Source organism: Pseudophryne corroboree, chromosome 5 (assembly GCF_028390025.1).
Source record: "Pseudophryne corroboree isolate aPseCor3 chromosome 5, aPseCor3.hap2, whole genome shotgun sequence".
In the NCBI taxonomy this organism is placed as follows: domain Eukaryota; kingdom Metazoa; phylum Chordata; class Amphibia; order Anura; family Myobatrachidae; genus Pseudophryne; species Pseudophryne corroboree.
In genome coordinates, this window is record NC_086448.1 from 351,797,978 (window position 1) to 351,822,895 (window position 24,918).

Consider the following 24,918-nt stretch of genomic DNA (forward strand, 5'->3'; position numbering starts at 1 on the left):
CTACACAGTACAGCTATGATCCACATTCACAGAGATGGGACAGTGACATTCATAGCACAAGGGGAGAGGGATATGTACTTTACTGGCCCACAGAGCTTACAGTCTGTTACAGTGACTTGCTGACCACTGTATGCACATATGCTGTATAAATCCACACAGCTGCTATTTTATGTACTGCAGCAGGAGATTCTAATTGTTCTGCATAATTATAACACAAAAAAATAGAGCTTGCACTCTAAATGCCTCTAATCCCTGCAGTCCTCCTTTAACCTCCCCACTCCCTCCTCTCCTCCATAAGAAACCAGGCTGGGGTGACACCTGAGCTCCGGCAGCTCTATAAGTAGAATATAACTAGTAAGAAGGAGCCCAGACAGGTGGCTGGGTGCATCACGTTGCTTCTCCTCATGCTGTGTAGAGAGAGTGTGTGCTGAGCCCGGAAGACAGCCTGCACATGAGTGTTCCATCCAACCCTCCTTGACAGGTTGGAAGTCCAGCCAGGACTGCAAATCACTTCCTGCACAATATGCCCCCCTTCTATGATGATCACCCTGCCAGGAGACATGACAGAGCTCACTACAAACAGCCACCACACAATCAGTGAGCTCCTGCCTCATGGGAAGCTAGTAATGAGCCCCTTCCCCTCTGTAAAATATCCCCCAATATGTGCAGCATGGTACAGTCCATCCTGGGAGCAGCCTTTCTTTATATAAAGATTGTTGTGTCCTTTCCCCTGCTGCTCTAACTCAGCAGCAGCAGTCACATTACGACAAGTGTAACCCTTCTTTCAGACGGATTGTTGGATTTGATCACTTAAATTGTCAAAAGGGTAATTATACTACAGCTGTGCCTCCACTCAAGCTTCTTGTCATTAGTTAGTGTGTGTGTATTTGGTAAGGCTCGCTTGAGTAAGCCTAACCTGGTATATAGTTAGAATTGTTGGTTTAAGATATTATAAAATGTACAAACATATTCAATTAATTACCTGTCTCTTCTCTTTTCCAGGGTTTCCGGACTGTTATACAGTTATCTTTATTAGGATTCAAAAGACGGTAAGTATAATACGAAGAATACTTTAATGTATTGGTAATATAACAGTTGCATCAAATAATTTACTACATTTAACTTTACTTTAACAATATCGTGCATGCAATATACAAAAAATAATCTTCTAAAAAAAGGGGCACTCAAAGTGCCAGAGTGACCCGGGTACTCTTATTATACTATACCACATACATTAGTGCACTTCCGATTCATGTATATGCAATACAATTTAGTTCGATAGGAATACTAATACTCCCACTCGGTTAGTGTAATGAGAGTGACACAAAGTTCCGGTTGTCACTATACGGTAGTTACACTGTTACTATGTCTGGAGCCTTCGGTAGTTACACTGTTACTATGTCTGGAGCCTTCCGGGAAATTTAGGGTAACTTGTCGCTTTCCTCTACTTCAGAATCTGTGTATCTGTGTATTAATGGTAGTAAGGTATACTAAAGATTTCCTTTTAGCTAAACTTGTCTCTATTTGCCACTCCCAGAGATGGATACCTTTATTTTCCTCTTGTTCATGTAGAACTTAATTAGACTGAAAATAATGTAAATTTATCCATAGTCTATTTTAGGTGTCTAATGGTTCTTCCTTGTGCTAACGTGTCTGAAGTAACTTGTGACAGAGTCCTTGAATAATATAATGTTCTTTAGTAGTAATAGCAACACAAATAAATTCTTGTAATTTCTCCTTCTTTTATAACCCTTCCTCAATCCTCTTCAATTCCCTGTAATTTCGGAGCGGACCTCATATAATTATTTATAAGTCAAGGGATCTTTTAAAGATTGCCGATCAATCCTTAATCTCCATCCTTATTGTAGCATTTTGATACTATCAAAAGTCGGCATAGAGTATGCGTTATGATGTTTCCTCTTCTTAACTTTAGCTGAATAATATAAAGCTATACTCTCCCTATACTCCCCCGACCCTCCAGCAACAGTTTATGGGACACTCCTCCTTGTCAATTATCAACTCTTACTTTCAATGTGGGAGGAGGGAAATATTATGATGAGTCACTCTGTCTTTCTGATGTGAGGGGATATTATGGTGCATCACTCTATCTCACTGATGTCTAACAGGTATTTAAGTAGATTTAATAGGCTGGTTTCTCCTTTGATAATATGTTAGACACCTACTTGTCCCTCTGGAGCAGTATAGCAGCTTTCCTTTTAGAGTATTTGTCCCCAGCCGGTTCCTCTTTGGTATATGGACGCCTCTTTATAGTTGGAGTTACTGGGCCCTTCTCTATAGCGGTAAATATCTATTTCGCTTACCGCACTGTCACTGCTGTGTTATCATCACCACCGTATCCCGAGGTCACACCGATCGTCTCCAGTCTCCCCTTTCCGTCTCCTCTCTCAGTCTCTAGCACTGCAGCTCTTCCTCTCTCTCCGGCAGTGTTAAGGTGGCCGCACTGGGATCAGCTCCGTCGTCTGTGTCTGCACTGTGCTCAGCAGCTCCCTCTGCCTCTGCTCTCTCCGGCGGCTCTGACGTGGCTGCTTGGAGGAGAGATGATCGATCTCCGTCAGGATGCCGCCCGCCGAGCGGTGACAGACCTCGGCTGAGCGGTGACGGACTTCAGCTGAGCGGTGACGGACGAGCGGTGACGGACCTCGGCTGCTCCCGGCTCTCTCGATCCTGCCTCTCTCTCGCGTCCAACGGCTCTTCCCCAACCGCCGCCTGTGGGTGCCTCTTATAGCTTCTCCCCCTGCAGCTCGTGAAGCTTTTTTTTTCTTTGTCCTCGCTCCCCAGCTCTCCTTGCCCGGCTCGTGGCTCCCTTCTCTTCCGCGTGGCTCCAGATCCAGAAATTTCTCTTAGCCATCAATTTATCTTTACTCTCTCCTCTTCTAATTTATAGCAGTGACAATAAAGCTACTATATATATATTCAGTAACAATAACAATAATTGTATATTCAGTAACAATAAATAATAACAATAAATACTTAACTAGGTTACACTTCTCTTAGCCATCAATTTATCTTTACTCTCTCCTCTTCTAATTTATAGCAGTGACAATAAAGCTACTATATATATATTCAGTAACAATAACAATAATTGTATATTCAGTAACAATAAATAATAACAATAAATACTTAACTAGGTTACACTCTCCCCCTGGTGATCATGATAAATTCATTTGAACTTGATCACCACGAATAAATATTGTTTTCTGGCGTATCATTGACTACTTGATAATAACTATCAAAATAGGGCCATGTAAATATAGGATTGGGGTATATGGTCCTAGGAACCGTTTTTGGCGATCCCAGGTGATCATAGGTGAGCATCAACGGGGGTCGTCTCTGTCTCTGAGGCCTACTCAGAGTTTCGCTTTCTTTATTCTCCTCACTATTGAGGGAATAACTATCCAAATCTCCCCTTAAACTGCTGCTATTTTCTTTACCCAAAATACTATCATCCGTGTCAGAAGCATAGACAACTTCTTGATCAAACTCTGCCCGAACTTCTGAAGGCCAAGGTTTCTCTTCATCATTCCTCACTCCATCAACTCCTTCAACTCCTTTTAGCTCAATATTTTGCTCGGTGTAGTAATATCCCCAGCTTCTTCCATTATCGGTATCTTGGTCATCTTCTATGTCTCCATTTTGTACTAATTGTTTAAGCTTGCTACTGTTTGTCTTTTTCCCTGTTAGATTGATTTCCTTTCTCCGTATACTTTGATGCTCTAGACGTACTTCTCTTCCTATAGGGAGTAAATTTTGTCTATGATGCGTTAAAATACCACCCGTTCCATTTTCTAACTGTATCTTATACACAGGTAAATTTTCGAACTTTTCAATCACTACATATGGTTCTTCTTTCCAACGAGTGGCTATTTTGAATTTCTTTGATGTGCCCAATCGCTTCAATAGTACTCTATCCCCAGGAGACAGCACTTGATCGCGAACTTTTCTATCATAGTAAACTTTGTTCTTTGCCCCTGACCGCTCAGCAACTTGTTCAGCTAGGATGTAAGCTTCCTCTAATTCCTTTCTCAATTTTTCTACATATTTTATATGTGATCTGAAAGGACACCCGTCAGATGATGTTCCCATACACACATCAATGGGGAGTTTAGCCTCTCTCCCAAACATCAAATAGTATGGTGAAAACCCAGTTGATTCGTTACGGGTGCAATTGTATGCATGGACCAAACGATTTATGTGTTTTTTCCAGTGTTGTTTGCTCAATGGATTTAGTGTCCCCAACATGTCCAACAAAGTCCGATTAAACCTCTCAGGCTGTGGATCACCCTGCGGGTGATAGGGAGTAGTCCTGGATTTTGCAATCCCACAACTTTGACATAATTCTTTTATTAATCGGCTTTCAAAGTCTCTCCCTTGATCAGTATGTAATCTGTTGGGTAAACCGTAGTGAATGAAAAATTTATCCCACAGGGTGTTAGCTATAGTAGATGACTTCTGATTCGGAGTAACATACGCTTGAGCGTATCTTGTAAAGTGGTCCGTGACTACCAGTATATTACATTTTCTTCCCGGCTCTACTTCCAACGTGAGGTAATCCATACAAACTAAATCCATGGGTCCATTACTTTTAAATGTCACTAATGGCGCTGTTCTGACAGGTAATGTTTTCCGCATGACGCAATTCCCACAGGTCTGGCAATATTTCCGTATCTCTTTCCTCATGTTGGGCCAGTAAAATCTATCGGCTAATAAATTCAGGGTTTTCTCGAATCCTAAATGACCATGTTCATCGTGCAGGGCACGTAGTACTGAAGAGCGGTACTTCCATGGTAACACCAGTTGATATCGTTGATGTCCATTTCTTTGCTTTATGCAGCGATACAAGATTCCTTTCTTGAAAATAAAATTCCTCTCCTGTCTTTTTAAAAGGGTAACTTCCTCCCACAATTCTGGCGAAATAGTCTTTTTCACCTCTTCCTGAAACAAACACTTTATCCCAGGGTCATGTCGTTGCTCGTGCAAAAGTTCTCTCCGTTTTATCTTGGGAAGACCTTCTAATTCTACCTGACTGATCCAACAGTAAGACAAGGGCAGTGCTGTGGGGGTCATTCCCAATGCACCTATCTGTTTACTCCCAGTAATGACATCCACAAATACGCTATGACATATACTTTTAACTTCTCCAGCTGGCACTTCGACCCATGCATCTTCACCTTCACCCTCTCCTACTTGCCGCTGGCCTGGGATCCTAGACAGTGAATCGGCGTCAATGTTATTAACACCTGGTCGGTACTTTAAGGAGAAATTATACAATGCTAAAGCGGCTAGCCAGCGATGTCCGGTTGCGTCCAATTTAGCTGTCGTCCGTACATACGTCAACGGATTATTATCCGTATGTACTTCGAAAGTCGTCCCATATAGGTAGTCGTGAAATTTATCAACTACGCTCCATTTCAAAGCAAGAAATTCTAATTTATGGGTTGGATATCGCCTTTCACTGCTGGTAAGACCTTGGCTAATAAATGACACTGGTTGCAACTCTCCTTGATGCATCTGGTACAAAACTGCACCCAACCCATCTAGTGAAGCATCAATGTGTAGGACATAAGGCAATTCTGGGTTAATGTAAGCTAGGACAGGGGCAGTAGTTAGCTTCTGCTTCAGTGTCACAAAAGCGGCCTCACACTCAGGGGTCCATCGCTCTCCAAAGGGTTCACTAGGTTTATACTTTGGCCCTTCTAGTCTCCGTTCCGAATTTCTCCCTTTTTTAGCAGGAGGATATCCCTTAGTTAGATCTGTCAAAGGCTTGGCAATACTAGAATAATTCGGAACAAAACGGCGGTAGTATCCACAAAATCCCAGGAAAGATCTTAAATCCTTGAGTTTAACCGGACGGGGCCAATTCTTAACGGCCTCCACTTTATCAGGATCCGTAGCCACGCCTTCCCTACTAACTATATGACCCAGGTATTTCACTGTAGACTGGCATAGATGACATTTTTCTAAAGACAATTTTAATCCTGCTTCAATCAATCTTTCCAGAACTTTGAGAAGTCGATCGTTGTGTTCTTGTAATGTGGCCCCAAAAACGATGATGTCATCTAAGTACACAATGACCTCACGATAATTCATGTCTCCTACAGTTTTTTCCATTGTCCTTTGGAAGGTGGCAGGGGCTCCTTTTACTCCCTGCGGCATCTGTATAAATTCAAAAAATCCAAGAGGGCATATAAACGCTGTTTTTTCCCTATCCTCTGGTCTCATGGGTATTTGGTAAAAGCCACTCCTTAGATCTAGTACTGAAAACCACGAGCTCCCTTGTAAGCAGTCCAGTGCTTCATCTACTTTTGGTACGGTGTACTGATCTGACACAGTCCTCTGATTTAACGTCCGATAATCTATACACATTCTTATAGTTCCATTTTTTTTTCGTGCCACCACTATAGGTGAAGCATAAGGGCTTCTAGACTCCATAATTACTTGGTTCTCAAGTAAACCCTTAAGGTGCTGTCGTACATCTTCGAAGTCAGCTGGAGCAATTCTCCGAGATCGCTCACGGAAAGGTGTCTCATCTGTCAATCTGATGTTATGTTCCACCCCCTTTGCCATTCCAAGGTCCCATTCTCCGCAGGAGAAAGCCTGACTCCTAGTTTCCAACTCTGCTGTAAGAGCAATCCTCTCTTCTCGGGTAATATCACTTCCCTGGAAGCAGGAATCAAATTTATTTGTCGGTCCAACTGGAACTGAACTACTACTCTCTTTCTCATCAAATGATACTTGATAACTTTCAGCAATTTCACACTCCTTGTCATCATCTTCCTTGTGCCATTCTGTGAGGATATGATAAATTCTGGTGTTTGTCCCAATTATCACAGGGGGCTCATCCCTTCCTTCGGGGATCTCAGGACACACTAAAGCAAGGAGAGGTACTTGCATTCTTGCTCCGTTATGGGCATGTTTGTCAACTTCGAGGGTAACTTGTACGTACCCTAAGTATGGGTATTTTTCCACACTTAAACCCCATATCACTAGACCGCTTAACGGTTGGATGGGTACATTAGAGATGTTTTTAGTGTACCAATTCTCAAATATAATAGATACCTGAGAACCACTGTCTACTAAGATTTTACAGGGACACCCATTTATATTTGCTGTTAATAACGGGGCAGGTCCTATCAATCCCTCAGGTAGTTTCCCACTCCACCAAGAATTCCCCATGGCACAATAACCGACTTCTAGGGGGCCTGTGCGGGGTCCACAGACCGCCCTCGACCGTTTCCCGGCCCTGTACTTTCTCTGTCTTGATTGTTACTCTGGATCCTGGGGTTATTCCGACTCGTGTTCCTAGTTGTGTTACATTCGAAAGCCCGATGTCCAGTCCTCCCACATCTAAAACATCCTCGTCCATAGTTACTGTTCCAATTACTGTTCCCTCGACCTAATCCTCTCACTGGAGTGTTATCGCTAGACCTTGGTGGGGAAACATCAGTACAGGCATTTTGTGCTGCGATAATTTGTTCTATTTTTTTATTTTGTTCATCCATCATCTTCAGTATCTTATCTTCAAAGGTGCTGCTACTTTCAACTACCGGCTGAACCACTTTGACTTTTTTCACAACTTTCTCTCTCATATCTATCAATACCTCATCCTGCTTTATTTCTTTCAATAAATCATTAAAGGTGGGAGGAGGGTCTCTTGCTCCTGAACATCTCAATTTCTGAGCAACCGGATCCATAGTGGAAGCGCCTCGCAGTAATTGTTTCATCCGGTTTTTATCAACGTCTTCCTTAGCTATACCTCCTTTATCTACTATCTTATATAGTAGTTTATCTAATCTGATTAGAAACGTGCTTAACTTTTCTCCAGATTCTTGAAGGGTATGATGTAACCTAGACGTAAGCTCTCCTACATCTTCAAGCGTTCCGTAAGCGTAGTCTAATGATTCAAAGTAGGTTTCCAAGTTAGCATTGGGATTACTGCGCCTAGCTGCCTGAACGATCCCCATAGCTGGCCCTCTCAGGCTTTCTACTACTCTTTGTCTTTTAATGCGGTCTGGACACTGCCACTCTTCGGTTTGTTGCACTGCGGCTTCTTTCCAAGCATCATACGTCTCTTCTCCCAATGGTACGGGAGTGATTCCAGAGAATATCCGTAACCGTCGGTAACTCCCTTCGTAGTGCCACCTCTCTAGTTGGGTGACCACTCGGTCCATGACAGCTTCAAATTGATTGCCGCTTGCATTTGCACTGATGTTGTGAGTATCCATATCTCCTCCTTCACCGCACTCTTCGCCCCCATTGGGGTTGCAGGGAGAAGAAACTGTTATAGGTGCACTAATCATTTCTTTACCCTGGATATTGGGCCACATAATACTCCACCTCCTCCCAATCTCTTCATTTGCCACCACCACTAAAGGTATCACTTCAACATCCAGTTCTCTGTCCGTCTCTATTAATACTGCTGCTATCCTCCCTAGTGTTCCTATCCACTTGTCTACTATCCGGGGTTTAATTATACCATATAATCTTGCCAATTTTTCTATTATCTCTTCATCGGAGAATTCGGTAAAATCTCCTCCTACACTCAAGCATTTCTTGAGATCTTTCCCTTTCCTACAGCACCAAACGCTTATATCATCTCCAGTAAATCTCTCCATTGTTATTTCCCGAGTAGTGAGATCTCTCAGGATCTCAGCAGTGCCTCCAAATGTAACCCTTCTTTCAGACGGATTGTTGGATTTGATCACTTAAATTGTCAAAAGGGTAATTATACTACAGCTGTGCCTCCACTCAAGCTTCTTGTCATTAGTTAGTGTGTGTGTATTTGGTAAGGCTCGCTTGAGTAAGCCTAACCTGGTATATAGTTAGAATTGTTGGTTTAAGATATTATAAAATGTACAAACATATTCAATTAATTACCTGTCTCTTCTCTTTTCCAGGGTTTCTGGACTGTTATACAGTTATCTTTATTAGGATTCAAAAGACGGTAAGTATAATACGAAGAATACTTTAATGTATTGGTAATATAACAGTTGCATCAAATAATTTACTACATTTAACTTTACTTTAACAATATCGTGCATGCAATATACAAAAAATAATCTTCTAAAAAAAGGGGCACTCAAAGTGCCAGAGTGACCCGGGTACTCTTATTATACTATACCACATACATTAGTGCACTTCCGATTCATGTATATGCAATACAATTTAGTTCGATAGGAATACTAATACTCCCACTCGGTTAGTGTAATGAGAGTGACACAAAGTTCCGGTTGTCACTATACGGTAGTTACACTGTTACTATGTCTGGAGCCTTCGGTAGTTACACTGTTACTATGTCTGGAGCCTTCCGGGAAATTTAGGGTAACTTGTCGCTTTCCTCTACTTCAGAATCTGTGTATCTGTGTATTAATGGTAGTAAGGTATACTAAAGATTTCCTTTTAGCTAAACTTGTCTCTATTTGCCACTCCCAGAGATGGATACCTTTATTTTCCTCTTGTTCATGTAGAACTTAATTAGACTGAAAATAATGTAAATTTATCCATAGTCTATTTTAGGTGTCTAATGGTTCTTCCTTGTGCTAACGTGTCTGAAGTAACTTGTGACAGAGTCCTTGAATAATATAATGTTCTTTAGTAGTAATAGCAACACAAATAAATTCTTGTAATTTCTCCTTCTTTTATAACCCTTCCTCAATCCTCTTCAATTCCCTGTAATTTCGGAGCGGACCTCATATAATTATTTATAAGTCAAGGGATCTTTTAAAGATTGCCGATCAATCCTTAATCTCCATCCTTATTGTAGCATTTTGATACTATCAAAAGTCGGCATAGAGTATGCGTTATGATGTTTCCTCTTCTTAACTTTAGCTGAATAATATAAAGCTATACTCTCCCTATACTCCCCCGACCCTCCAGCAACAGTTTATGGGACACTCCTCCTTGTCAATTATCAACTCTTACTTTCAATGTGGGAGGAGGGAAATATTATGATGAGTCACTCTGTCTTTCTGATGTGAGGGGATATTATGGTGCATCACTCTATCTCACTGATGTCTAACAGGTATTTAAGTAGATTTAATAGGCTGGTTTCTCCTTTGATAATATGTTAGACACCTACTTGTCCCTCTGGAGCAGTATAGCAGCTTTCCTTTTAGAGTATTTGTCCCCAGCCGGTTCCTCTTTGGTATATGGACGCCTCTTTATAGTTGGAGTTACTGGGCCCTTCTCTATAGCGGTAAATATCTATTTCGCTTACCGCACTGTCACTGCTGTGTTATCATCACCACCGTATCCCGAGGTCACACCGATCGTCTCCAGTCTCCCCTTTCCGTCTCCTCTCTCAGTCTCTAGCACTGCAGCTCTTCCTCTCTCTCCGGCAGTGTTAAGGTGGCCGCACTGGGATCAGCTCCGTCGTCTGTGTCTGCACTGTGCTCAGCAGCTCCCTCTGCCTCTGCTCTCTCCGGCGGCTCTGACGTGGCTGCTTGGAGGAGAGATGATCGATCTCCGTCAGGATGCCGCCCGCCGAGCGGTGACAGACCTCGGCTGAGCGGTGACGGACTTCAGCTGAGCAGTGACGGACGAGCGGTGACGGACCTCGGCTGCTCCCGGCTCTCTCGATCCTGCCTCTCTCTCGCGTCCAACGGCTCTTCCCCAACCGCCGCCTGTGGGTGCCTCTTATAGCTTCTCCCCCTGCAGCTCGTGAAGCTTTTTTTTTCTTTGTCCTCGCTCCCCAGCTCTCCTTGCCCGGCTCGTGGCTCCCTTCTCTTCCGCGTGGCTCCAGATCCAGAAATTTCTCTTAGCCATCAATTTATCTTTACTCTCTCCTCTTCTAATTTATAGCAGTGACAATAAAGCTACTATATATATATTCAGTAACAATAACAATAATTGTATATTCAGTAACAATAAATAATAACAATAAATACTTAACAAGGTTACACTTCTCTTAGCCATCAATTTATCTTTACTCTCTCCTCTTCTAATTTATAGCAGTGACAATAAAGCTACTATATATATATTCAGTAACAATAACAATAATTGTATATTCAGTAACAATAAATAATAACAATAAATACTTAACTAGGTTACACAAGCATAGCGGTACCCTGCACACAGTTACCATGGCAATGCCCCCGGATACCTGCACACCTAACAGGAGCCAGAGGGCTACCTGTCATTCAAGAACTGCAGGGGCGGAGCTACAAAAAAACGTCACCTACGTCACCTAGTACCTAATAGGCCCTAGGCAGCTTCCTTTGCTGCATAGCTGTAAATCTGCTACTAAGTACAGGGTGATTCAAAAGTCGCAGTACACCCTTTTGTTTCAGAAACTGTGCAGGAAATGGGAAAACTGAATACTTCAGTAAGGTATGGGTGAGGTGGGCTATCTTTTAGGTTATGTACCGAACATGGGCACCATCTTGAAACTGGCCATCTTGAATCTAAGTCAGTTTTTTCAAATAGAAAGGGGGTCATGTAACATGTCAAACGACACTAGAATTTGCTGAAAAGTTTATTTGAAATAGCAGTTATGGTTCAAAAGTTACAAAACTTCTTTTGTTGCAGGTAACTGAAGATGGCTTTGACAAAAGAGGAGAGAATTTAGGTCATTTTGATGTCTGGAGAACGAAGTTTCCGTGTCATAGATGCAGATTTTAACAACCGGCACCAGGAAAGACTTCCAATTTCACATAACACTGTCTGGTGCATAATTTCCAAATTCCGAGAAACTGGGACTGTGGCGGACAAGTCACGGAGTGGTCGTCCAAAAAGTGCTACTGACGAGACAACCTCAACAATGGTTTTGGCTTCCTTCGTAAAGATCCCACAATGCAGCACATGACGTTTGCCAGCAGAATGTGGAACCAGCCAGTCATTGATCGTAAGAATCCTTCATGCCCATCGAAGGCATCCATTCAAGATCAAGCTACTCCAGTACCTAGCAGAGAATGACCCAGACAGACGTATGCAGTTTTGCACATGGGCCGGTTGTTAAAATCTGCAGTTATGACACGGAATGACCTCAATTCCCTCCTCTTTTGTCAAAGCCATCTTCAGTTACCTGCAACAACAAAAAGTATTGTAACATTTGAACCATAACTGCTATTTCAAATCTGTTTGCAGCAATACAATTTTCTGCAAATTCTGATGTTGTTTGACATGTTACACGACCCCCTTTCCATTTGAAAAAACTGACTTAGATTCAAGATGACCGACTTCAAGATAGCGCCCATTTCGATACATACCCTAAAATATAGCCCACCTCACCTATACCTTACTGGAGTATTCCGTTTTCCCATTTCCTGCACAGTTTTTGAAACAAAAGGGTGTACTGTGACTTTTGAATCCCCCTGTATAAGCACCTGATATACACTATGCATGCATCGGTTACATTTACACTTAATTTGTAATCTTTTGCTTTGGTTGTGACATTTGTATTTGCTTCTATATTTGAATAACATAAAAGAAACCCTACAAAATCCTGCAGGTACAGCTTCTCTTGGATAAAAAAGAATCTTGATAAAATCCGCTTAGAAAATATTTGCAAAATCAATGAAAAATGCTCCCATCATTTCAGCAGTGAAACCACAGTTAACCACTCACTGCTCCACTCAGGAGCAGTTAGCTGGTGCCAGCGCAGGTCATCATCATCATCATCGGCATGCAACTGATACTGTATGGCTTTGCTGGCATATATACAGTACATCACAGTCGGGGTATGTATTTGTTCACAATGATGCAAACACTTACTTACTCTACATTATTCCCCCCCGTCCACTCATCTCTCCTACTTCCAAAGTCACAAACATACTTGTGTTAGATTCAAGTAAAGTGGCACTGGAGAGGGGTGCAAATGGCAAAACACCTGTGTAAGTCATGCTATATTAGAAATTAACTTCCCAAGAATAAGATAGGGCATCCTGCCTCTACTCAAGGATGATAGTTTAAGGCACTAATTCAGGATAATGACTCCGAAATGACAACTACCATTGAAGCAGCTTCCTAATGGAGAAATCTCCACTTTAAAATGGATTTATTTAATTACATATGCCTTCATGGGTATAAGTACAATGTTACAATCTCATGTCAGGGACAAATGCAGGATTTCTGGAGGGGGATTTCCATATGGTTGATTTTAGTGTGATAGGGGCCAGCCCATGAAGGATGCATAATTAGCATGTAACAAGCTATAGGGGGAAATTCAATTGATTGTTGTTTATTTCTACCATGAAAAAAAAGTTTTTATTTTGAATTTTTTGCCCAATATTTTTATCGGGCAATTCAATTAATGCTCATTTTTTCCCCCTGTAAAATTTACCCACTATCATATAAAATACACAGGACAGCAATGTTTTTCGTAGCATCAACTGGGGTGCTTATAATCCAACATTTGAAATATTAGGTGCATGTATACTTGTACCTTTCATTGCAGAGGTTCACAAATGCACAAAGAAAAAAAAAAGACTTGCAGAAATATTTAATTTTCAGTAAGGCATCTAAACTATGTTTACAATACTGAAACTGAGAATTACTTTTCCACAGTTATTTGCTTTATAGTGTATTCGCCAGTAAGCACTGCTAAGAGGGAAACTAAGAACATTAAAAAAGCAATGTGGGTATTGATGATGCAAAATAAAATATAAATGATATTTGTACAGATATATGTTGAAACTGTAATATAATGTTTGCCCTAAGGATAGCAACAGCAATCAGTATTAACTATAAACATTTCTGTCTCTTAAGGCAGAATTTGCCATATTGTGGATCATAGATTTTGCTTTTGAAAATCATTTGGGTTTCCAGTAACTTGCTTCTAAAGATTGTGATGTCTCTAGGCTACACTCTCTAGAGAAATGCTAATTTAATTTAATGAATTTAGCATTTGTTCCATTTTTTTTCTATGTTATGTAGCAAATTAAGTTAACCCATTATTACCTAAATATAGCACAACTTGTTCTACAACCACACTTCATGTCATGTAGAATTCTATCAATGTTATGTTATTTCATACTAATGGATATGCAATATTTAAACTGTTAGTCCAGTACTCTGGCTCAGTTAGCCAGTACAGTTAGAATGTGATTCAGAATTAGGAGTAGCAGCAAAACAAATGAGCAATTTGCTCCTAGAATAAAACATATTGCAATGCAAGGGTTGTAAATACATTCATTTTTGCATGCATGTAAAACATACTTGCCTACTTTTAAAAAAGCATTTCAGGGAGATTGTGAAAGTAACACCTATAAGCACGGACGTGTACTGCTACATCTGAGAGGCGTCATGAAAATGACTTACATCAAAAGGTAAATGAGCCCCAAAGTTAGTATACTGTATACACATGTACTGTAAGTGGCCATGAGAAACCTTATTTAAAATGAATGTAGCCATAGGGATCATTGTGCCTTATAACCAATACAGGGAAATGGCACTGAAAATCCCCTTTGAATGTATATATCTCTAATTTATCTTTTCCCCAAGAATGTAACAGCTACATAATGATGGTAAGGGAAAATCAGGGAGATTGCTGCTATTTCAGGGAGTCTCCTGCAGAATGAGGGAGGGTAGGCAACTCTGATGTAAAATACTGACTGCTTTTTCTTGTCAGCTTTGTTTTTACACTGAAAATTAGACTTAAGCTAGGACATCCCGTTCCCAACTGTAATCTATCTGCACATTTTATATCTGCACATCTGCAGTGCAACATGGTTTTATCAAGCTGCAAATTGCTGCTTTTTTTTGTTGCTCTTTGTGGGGGTGGTATTCATGTAACCGCCGGTCAGCTGACCGACAGTCACATGACCTCCTCCACCAGCCCGACGGGTCACTGTCCCGATGGTCGGCATGCCGACCAACAGGGACTATTTCCACTCGTGGGTGTCCACGACACCCATAGAGTGGGAATAGAACCCGTGGCGACCGCAGGTCGCCACCGAGCCCTCAGCGTGGCGAGCGTAGCGAGCCCGCAAGGGGCTTGCTGCACTCGCCCCTCCCCGCCGGGATCCCGGCGTCGGTATGCTGCCGGGATCCCGGCGTCGGTAAGCTGACCGGCGGTCAGGAGACCGCCGGTCAGCCGTACTACACCCCTTTGTGGTACTGTAGCTTTGAATAAGTGTGTGTTAGAATAAGACATAGGTGTTTGAATAAGACATACAGTAGGGCCTAATTCAGACCTGATCGCTGTTGTGCGAAATCACACAGCGGCCGATTATCGAATGACTGCGCATGTGTATGCACTGCAATGCGCATGCGCATCACCAAACAGCGACAGGATAATGCAAAAATATTGATCGCAAGGCGTTTGCAAGGTGATTGACAGGAAGAGGATGTTTATGGGTGGTAACTGCCCATTTTCAGGGAATGTCAGGAAGAATGCAGGTGTTCCCAAGCGTTTTCTGGGAGGGTGTGTGACATCAGCTCCGGCCCCGATCAGCCTGTTTGTATCGCACTGTAGGAGTAAATCTTGGGCTACGCACAGGCTGCACAGACTGGAAAAATCATTCGATGGTGAGTGAATTGCGAACGGATTTGCAGATGTCTCCTGTCTGGCGAAGTTTTCGCACAGCATGCATTCGCACACAAGCACGGGGCGGGTTTTCACTTTCTATGGGCGGCAACTATCTAATCACAGCCATCTGCAAAAAACGCAGAGGAGCAATCAGGTCTGAATTAGGCCCATAGTATTTCTTTAGATTCAGTCAAGGGGGTAGCTAGCGTGGATTACCGAAGTGTGCAATCTGAACAGTTAAAAAAACAGTTGAAAAAACAATGAACTACATCAAGAAAATGTTAATAGTTAAACTAAACAAAACAGTTCCTAAATCACTTACCCAAAATTTAACTCACAAATGACCACAGCATGTTCACCAAACTACTATTTCTCATTTCAATTTATGGAATTCTCACCAAACTTTACTCATCCTACATTCACCCTACAACTTACCACTCTGTGCACATTACTGCTTCTATTATCCACTCTCCTCTTCTAAACACTTCTGAGCTTTTTTCTTACTTCTCTACAAGTACTTTAACATCCACAGTCGGCCACCATAGTAAACACTCACAGTCCTCCACCAATATTTATCTTCTGCTTTTATTAGCTGGTGACATAACACCAAATCCAGGCCCCAACCACTTTGCCCACCCACACTCAGCTGATTCAAAACAATATAGAAATCCATCAGTATGCGGTCACAATACCGACACCGGGATTCCGCAAGGGGCACCATACCGCCGACAGAATACCGGCGAGGTAGGTGATTCCCCCTCTGTGAGTGTCCATGACAACCACAGAGGGAGAATAGAACCTGTGGCAAGCGAAGCTCACCATCATGCCCGCAAGGCGATTCGTTGCGCTCACCCCCCCTGCTGGCATTGTAATGATCGGGATCCCGACGTTGGTATAATGACCAATGGGATCCCGGTCGCTGGGATCACATACTGATCAGAATCCATCTAACCTCATAAATATCACATGTCTCCCATCACTCTCCAAGTCACTAAAATGTGCTTTATGGAAAGCATGCTCTGTTTGTAACAAATTAACATCAATCCACGACCTCTTCATCTCTGACCACTTCAACCTGCTGGCCATGACAGAAACATGGATCACACAATCAGACACAGCCTCCCCTGCAGTACTGTCACACATTGGTCTCCACTTCACACACACCTCCAGGATTGGTAACTGTAAATGAGGTAGGGTTGGAATATTACTGTCCCAATTTTTCACAGACACAGTTCTACCACATTCACACTTTCACATTCACATTGTTTGAAGTTCACTCTATTAGGATTTTCACCCCTTTCTTTTTGCGTATTGCAGCTATCTATCACCCACCTTGGCTACCCAAACAATTCCTACAAAATTGTTCTGCATGGCTCCCACACTTCTTATCCTCTGACATCTCCACCATCATCATGGGTGATTTCAATATTGCTATTATCCACAATCTCGTCATGCCTCCAAACTCCTCTCTCTAACCTCCTCTCTTGGCCTCACCCAATGGTCTGACTCCTCTACTCATCAGGAGGGCCACTGCATTGATCTTGTATTCACCAGACTATGCTCAGTTTCTGATTTCATTAACACTCCTTTCCCTCTCTTTGATCACAACCTTATCACCTTCTCAATCTCTTCCATTACTTCAAACTCTATAGGGGGTACTCACGGAGAGATCCATGTTTAAAATCTAAGCAATCTGACTAAATTGCTTAGATTTTAAGCACAGATCACTCGTGTGTACCCCTCTCAGCGATAGTGATGCGCGGGCCCCGCACATCGCTATCGCCGGTACTAGATTGGCCTGCATCCAGGCCAATCTAGCACGTCGCTCATTTCACCCGCTGGGTGAAATGAGCGGCCCCCCGTCCTCCCCAAAATTGCTCAGCACACATTGCGCTGCGCTGAGCGGCGGGAGAGATGTGTGCTGAGCGGTTCGCTCACCACACATCTCTATCGTGTATATTGGGCTTATGACACTGAAATTGAGCATGTCTCCTCTAACCTGTAGACACACTAACACTATTAATTTTCAACAACTTTCCACCTCTCTGCAACAACTGCTCTCACCAATTTCCACATTTACCTCTCCTGGGACTGCTGTATCCCACGTGTACCAGACTCTAGAGAGAGCCCTTGATGAAGTGGCTCCAGCTACCCATCCCACTCCATGTAGGCTTAAATGCCAACCGTGGCGTAAATCTCGGAATCCAAGTAACTTCCTCTTGTATAAGACCACCTACCACTCCTATCGTAATGCCCTGGACACTGCCAAACAAACATACAGTATTTCCAATCTCTCATCTCTTCTTTTGCCACCAATCCAAGATAAAATGGTTTGCTCGTACTCAGCCAGACCTGCTCAATTTCCTTTCTGAACCCTCTTGCACTTTTTCTTCATTTGATCCCACAAGCGAAGATTAAGTATTTGCACTCTTCTCATCCTCCTACTCTACTACCTCTCCTCTTGATCCTATACCCTCACGAGTCAGTTAAACTATGTCTCCTGTGCTTATCCCAACCTTAACTAAAATCTGTAATCTCTCTCTTTCTACTGGTATCATTCCTTCTCTGTTCAAGCATGCAGTAATTACCCCATTCTGAAAAAACACAATTCTGACCCAAACTCTCTCTCTAACTACCGTCCGATCTCTCAGCTCCCATGCCCCTCCAAGTTACTTGAGAGGCTCACCTACACTCGCCTCACACACTTTCTTAACTCCAACAACTTATTGGACCCACTTCAGGCAGACATTTGTTCCCAACACTCCACAGAGATAGCACTAACTAAAGTAGAGAATGATCTAGTCACTGCCAAATCTAAAGGCCATTACTCACGTCTTATTCTTCTAGATCTCTTTGCTGCTTTTGACACTGTTGACCACTCTCTTCTCACACAAATACTACAATCCCTAGGTCTTCAGGACACTGCCCTTTCTTGGTTCTCATCCTAGAAACATAGAAACATAGAATTTGACGGCAGATAAGAACCACTTGGCCCATCTAGTCTGCCCCTTTTTTATTTTATCCTTTAGGCAATCTCAACCCTTTTTGAACCCTAATTCTTTGTAAGGATATTCATATGCCTGTCCCAAGCATGTTTAAATTGCCCTACAGTCTTAGCCTCTACCACCTCTGATGGGAGGCTATTCCACTTATCCACTACCCTTTCTGTGAAGTAATTTTTCCTTAAATTTCCCCTGAACCTCCCCCCCCTCCAGTCTCAATGTATGCCCTTGAGTTCTAATACTTCTTTTTCTTTGAAGAATGTTTCCCTCTTGATAAGGTCTTGTTAAGACCCTTGATATATTTGAAAGTTTCTATCATGTCCCCCCTTTCCCTTCTCTCCTCCAAACTATACATGTTAAGATCTTTTAGCCTTTCCGGGTAAGTTTTGTGATGTAGGCCATGCACCATTTTAGTTGCCCTTCTTTGTACACTCTCTAATGTATTTATATCCTTCTGGAGATAGGGTCTCCAGAACTGGACACAGTATTCCAGATGGGGCCGTACCAATGACCTATACAGTGGCATTATCACTTCTTTTTTCCTGCTACTGATTCCTCTCCCTATGCAACCAAGCATCTGACTTGCCTTTCTCATTGCTTTGTTGCATTGCTTTCCTGCCTTCAAGTCACTTGAAATAGTGACTCCTAAATCTCTTTCCGCCTCAGTAGTTTCCATTATAGTACCCTTGATACTATACTTAGCCTTTGGGTTTTTGAGACCCAAGTGCATGATTTTGCCTTTTTTAGCATTAAACTGTAGTTGCCACGTTCTTGACCATTTCTCAAGCCTACCTAGGTCATTAATCATTTGTTAGACCCCTCCCGGTGTGTCTACCCTGTTGCAAATCTTTGTATCATCTGCAAAAAGGCATATCTTCCCTTCAATACCATCTGCAATGTCACCAACAAAGATATTAAAGAGAACTGGACCAAGTACAGATCCCTGGGGTACTCCACTGGTAACATTTCCCTCCATAGATTGCACTCCATTAACTACGACTGTCTGTTTCCTATCCTGCAACCAGGTTCTTATCCATTTAACTGATTTATAATCCACCCCCAGGCTTTCAAGTTTATTTAGCAGTCTGCGATGTGGGACAGTGTCAAATGCCTTGCTAAAGTCTAGATATGCTACATCTACAGCTCCCCCTTGATCTATTATTTTCATCACAGAGTCAAAAAAGTCAATAAGATTTGTTTGGCATGATCTCCCACCAGTAAATCCATGCTGTTTTGGATCCTGTAAGTTGTTTGATTTAAGATATTCCACTACTCTTTCTTTTAATAGTTTTTCCATTACTTTCCCTACTACTGATGTAAGGCTTACTGGTCTGTAGTTACTTGCTTCTTTCTTCTTCCACTTTTGTGCAGTGGAACTACATTTGCTCTTTTCCAGTCCTCTGGAATAGCACCTGTATTTAGTGACTGGTTAAATAATTCTGTTAAAGGTGTAACCAGCACATCTTTTAGCTCTTTGAGTATCCTTGGGTGTATCCCATCTGGTCCCATTGATTTATCCACTTTTAGTTTTGAAAGTTCTGTTAGGACCTTCTCCTCTGTAAATGTATTTTCATCTACCTTATTTTTATGAATGTCCTTGCAACTTAACTGTGGCCCCATCCCTTCTTCTGTAGTAAATACTGAGCAAAAATAATTATTTAGGTGATCTGCTATTGCCTTGTCTCCCTCCACCAAATGCCCACTCTCTGTCTTAAGTATTATTATTCCTCCATTTGATTTTCTCCTTTCACTTATATACTTAAAAAAAGTTTTGCCCCCTTTATCTACTGACTGGGCCATTTTCTCCTCAGCTTCTGCCTTTGCACGTCTGATCACTTTCTTAGCATCCTTCCGTCTGTCCAGATACACCTCTTTGTCGATATTATTTTGAGTCTGTTTGTATTTCCTAAAAGCCATCTTTTTTGCTTTCACACTAGTTGATACTTCTTTTGTGAACCACACTGGCTTCCTTTTCCTGGTGCTTTTCCTAACCATTTTGATACAAAGGTCTGTTGCACTTAGTATTGCACTTTTCAGTTTTTTCCACCTCTCCTGCACTCCTTCCAAGTTACTCCAGTCTGCCAATGAATCACTTAAACATCTCCCCATTTTTGCAAAGTCAGCATTTCTAAAATCCAACACCTTTGTTTTTGTGTGACAGGAGTTGGATCCTGTCTTTATACTAAACCATACTGCTTGATGATCACTGGATCCCAGGTGCTCACCCACATATATATCAGATATCCTATCACCATTTGTAAGAATAAGATCTAATATTGAGTCTTTGCGAGTGGGCTCCCTCACCAATTGCTTGAGAGATGCTCCCTGTAAGGAATGTAGAAATTTGCCACTTGTAGCTGAACTTGCAAAAGACCCCTCCCAATTTACATCAGGTAAATTAAAGTCTCCCATGATTATGACTTCTCCCTTAAAAGCCATTTTAGAGATGTCCAACAATAGGTTCCTGTCCAAATCCTGCCCCTGGCCTGGTGGTCTATAGATCACCCCAATGCGAATAATGTCCTTCTTCCCAGTTTCTATGGTGACCCAAAGGGCCTCAGTTTTGGCTTCAATATTTTGTATTAAAGTAGCATTTATGCTTTTTTTCACATATATTGCTACCCCTCCTCCTATTCTTCCTATTCTATCTTTCCTAAATAAATTGTATCCTGGTATAGCTAAGTCCCAGTCATGATTCTCCTTGCACCAAGACACTGTAATTGCCACAAAATCCAGGTTATCCCTTGTCATTATCGCAATTAGCTCTGGAATTTTGTCTCCTAAGCTCCTAGCATTTGCAGACATAGCTTTAAGAATTTTGTCTGTGCATTTGTTATTAGTAGCCATGTCCAGAGCGTACAAAATAAATGACAAGTTTAAAGTTGAAATTACCTGTTTGGGGATGTTGCTCAGTATTTGTTTTCTTTTACTAATCAGTAATCATACTCTGTCCTTTACACCATGACTACACCTTACTAAATATAAAGATATAGTACACCTGACCACAATGGGTAAATGTTCAAAGGAGGTAAACACCAGTCAGTATGCAATAATAAACTGTTTCACCGAGCAACTTCCCCACACATGCAATGTCATTTACAAGAAATCATTACATCAAGAAACATACATAAGTTTGCATAAGAGAGAACTGTAGTGAGCAGATTGGGGATGCCTTTTCATAGGTTTTTAAAAACAGATAATATTCATAAGATGAATTACATACTTTTGAGGCATTAAGGCAGTCCTTTTGTGGTAGTGTTGATGTGTTGATGTTTCCCTTCTGTTTTTCTTCGGTTTAATGCAGGTATAACGCTATTTTTATAATAACACTTTTATGTCAGCACTTCTATGTAAGCACTACCAGCCCAGAGGCGGAACTACCGGCAGTGCAAGCAGTGCATTGCACTGGGGCCCGCCTCTGTCCAGGGGCCCAAGCATGTAATGAGTCATACTGACTCATTACATGCCGCTGTGCGCTGCGGGCAACCGCTGCCCGCAGCGCACAGCCGCCCGGAGAGGAGAGGAGCAGCGGCACTGACGGGGGAAGGAGGAGGAGGGAGGTGAAGGAGGGAGCCGCAGCACCGCTTTGTTACTGGTGGAGGCGCTGCTGCTGCTGCCCCTCTGCTTCACTATAGGCTGTCTTCCGAGAACAGCCTATAGGGAAGCAGAGGGGCAGCAGCAGCAGCGCCTCCACCAGTAACAAAGCGCTGCTGCGGCTCCCTTCTTCACCTCCGTCCTCCACCTTCTCTACTGCCCGGGAATCGTCTGACGCTGCACCGAGGAGCCTGAGCCGGCGGAGAGGGTAAGTATAATTCTTCTTTCTTTCTTTTTCTCTTTTTCTTTCTTTCTTTCTTTCTCTTTCTTTCTTACTTGGGCCTGCCTGCCGCTATGTGTAAAAATGGGGGACTGCCTGCCGCTATGTGTAAAAAGGGGAATCAGCCTGCCGCAATGTGTAAAAAGGGGGGACTGCCTGACGTAATGTGTAAAAAGGGGGAATCAGCCTGCCGCAATGTGTAAAAAGGGGGGGACTACCTGACGTAATGTGTAAAAAGGGGGAATCAGCCTGCCGCAATGTGTAAAAAGGGGGGACTGCCTGACGTAATGTGTAAAAAGGGGGAATCAGCCTGCCGCAATGTGTAAAAAGGGGGAATCTGCCTGCCGCAATGTGTAAAAAGGGGGGACTGCCTGACGTAATATGTAAAAAGGGGGAATCAGCCTGCCGCAATGTGTAAAAATGGGGGACTGCCTGCCGCTATGTGTAAAAAGGGGTAATCTGCCTGCTGCAATGTGTAAAAATGGGGAATCTGCCTGCCGTAATGTGTAAAAATGGGGACGCTGTCTGCCGTAATGTGTAACAAGGGGACGCTGTCTGCCGTTATGTGTAAAAAGGGGATGCTGTTTGCCGTAATGTGTAACAAGGGCACGCTGTCTGCCGTTATGTGTAAAAAGTGTACGCTGTCTGCCGCTATGTGTAACAAGGGCACGCGGTCTGCCGTTATGTGTAAAAAGGGCACGCTGTCTGCCGTTGTGTAAAAATGGCACGCTGTCTGCCGTTAGGTGTAAAAAGGGCACGCTGTCTGCCGTTATGTGTAAAAAGTGCACGCTGTCTGCTGTAATGTGTAAAAAGAGGAATCTGTCTGCTGTAAGGTGTAAAAGGGTCTCTACCTGGTGTAGTGGTGCTACTGTGCGGCGTAATTTGAATAATGGAGACTACTGTGTACCATTTTATGAATTGGTATTATTTTGTGGCCACACCCCTTCCCCACGAAGCCATGCCATTATGTATTTTTGCGCCCACCTACGGCGCGCACTGCCCCTATTTAGCATGCAGGGTTGGGGCTCCGATGCCGTTTCTTGCACACAGTGCTAAAATGTCTAGTTACGGCACTGTTGCTAGGTATCCATTTCTCTGGCCCTGAGCAGGTCCCCCTCACCAGATCCTCTCCAGGGGTGAGGGGGTGGACTTGGATGGGATGTGTGTGGCGGGGGATGTGGGGGGGGGCAAAGCATTTTGTCGCACCTGGGCCCGCCGCTCGCTAGTTCCGCCACTGTACCAGCCGATGGCTATCCAGCCGTATACTAGACTTCAAATAGGAAAAATATCCATGTGAATGCAATGATTGCAAACTCCATCCAATACAATCCCCCTTTAAGCTAAGGCCATAAATTAGCTTAGAAAAACAGACATTACATACCAATAAGGCCGCCAACTATATCTTTACAAAGAGAAAAACATACAAAAAAAACCCCCTCACTTTTTCAATATACCTAGACTATTCAATCATGATATTCATTTGACATAATCAGCAAATGCAGTACAACTTGCTGGGATGTGTAGTTCCTCGAATCATACCTAGACTATTCAATCATGATATTCATTTGACATAATCAGCAAATGCAGTACAACTTGCTGGGATGTGTAGTTCCACGAATCATACCTAGACTATTCAATCATGATATTCATTTGACATAATCAGCTAATGCAGTACAACTTGCTGGGATGTGTAGTTCCACGAATCATACTTTTTCAATCCTACCTATCTAATTGCTCTTTTAGTATTCCCTTCTTTGATTCCACCTCCTCTTCACTACCTCTATCAGTTGGAGTACCGCTAGGCTCAGTCTTAGGTCCTCTGCTTTTCTCAATCTATACCTCATCTCCTGGTAAACTAATTAGCTGCTTTGCATTTCAGTATCATTTGTACGCTGATAATACTCAAATGTATCTATCCTCCCAAGATCTGTCACCATCTGTATTGGTCCATGTCACTGAATGCCTTTCTTCCATTTTATCTTGGATGTCATCTCGCCACCTCAAACTCAAGATTTCCAAAACAGAATTAATTATATTCCCGCCAGTCAAGAGTAGTTACCAACCTGATATCTCCATAACTGTTGACAACTTGACAATCTACCCTACCCCACAAGCTCGCTGCCTAGGTGTTATCCTTGACTCTGAACTGTCATATGTGCCACACATTCAATCTATCTCTAAATCATGTTACATGCATCTTAAAAACATATGCAAAATACGACCATATCTTACACAAGACACTGAAAACACTCTAATCCATGCTATCAGTATCTCCCGCATTGATTATTGCAAAAGTCTCCTGACTGGTCTTCCCAACAAAAGACTCTCACCCCTACAATCCATTTTGAATGCAGCTGCAATGCTAATCTTCCTCGCTAGATCGTCTGCGGATCCACTCTGTTAGTCCCTCCATTGGTTGCCCATATTCTACCGTATTCAATTTAAAAACTTATACATACATACAAAGCTATTAACCAAACTACATCAACATATATCTCTTTGCTTATCTCAAAATACCACCCAACTCGACCTCTTCGCTCTGCACAAGATTTGCATATCTCATCTGCACCGTTCACTCGCTCCCATTCACAATTGCAGGACTTTCTTTGGGCATCACC

General features: G+C 42.5%; 1 protein-coding gene across 4 annotated transcripts in view; it reads left to right on the forward strand.

Annotated features, from left to right (window-relative positions):
- The first annotated feature begins 436 nt into the window (after positions 1-436).
- LOC134927740 (uncharacterized) overlaps positions 437-24,918 on the forward strand; it is a 329,420-nt gene continuing 304,938 nt past the window's right edge. For all 4 annotated transcript variants that reach the window (XR_010177717.1, XR_010177718.1, XM_063922637.1 and 1 more), the window contains exons 1-3: positions 437-826; positions 1,003-1,049; positions 8,916-8,962. The gene's annotated coding sequence lies outside the window, so the exon portion shown is untranslated. The remainder of the gene's footprint in view (positions 827-1,002; positions 1,050-8,915; positions 8,963-24,918) is intronic.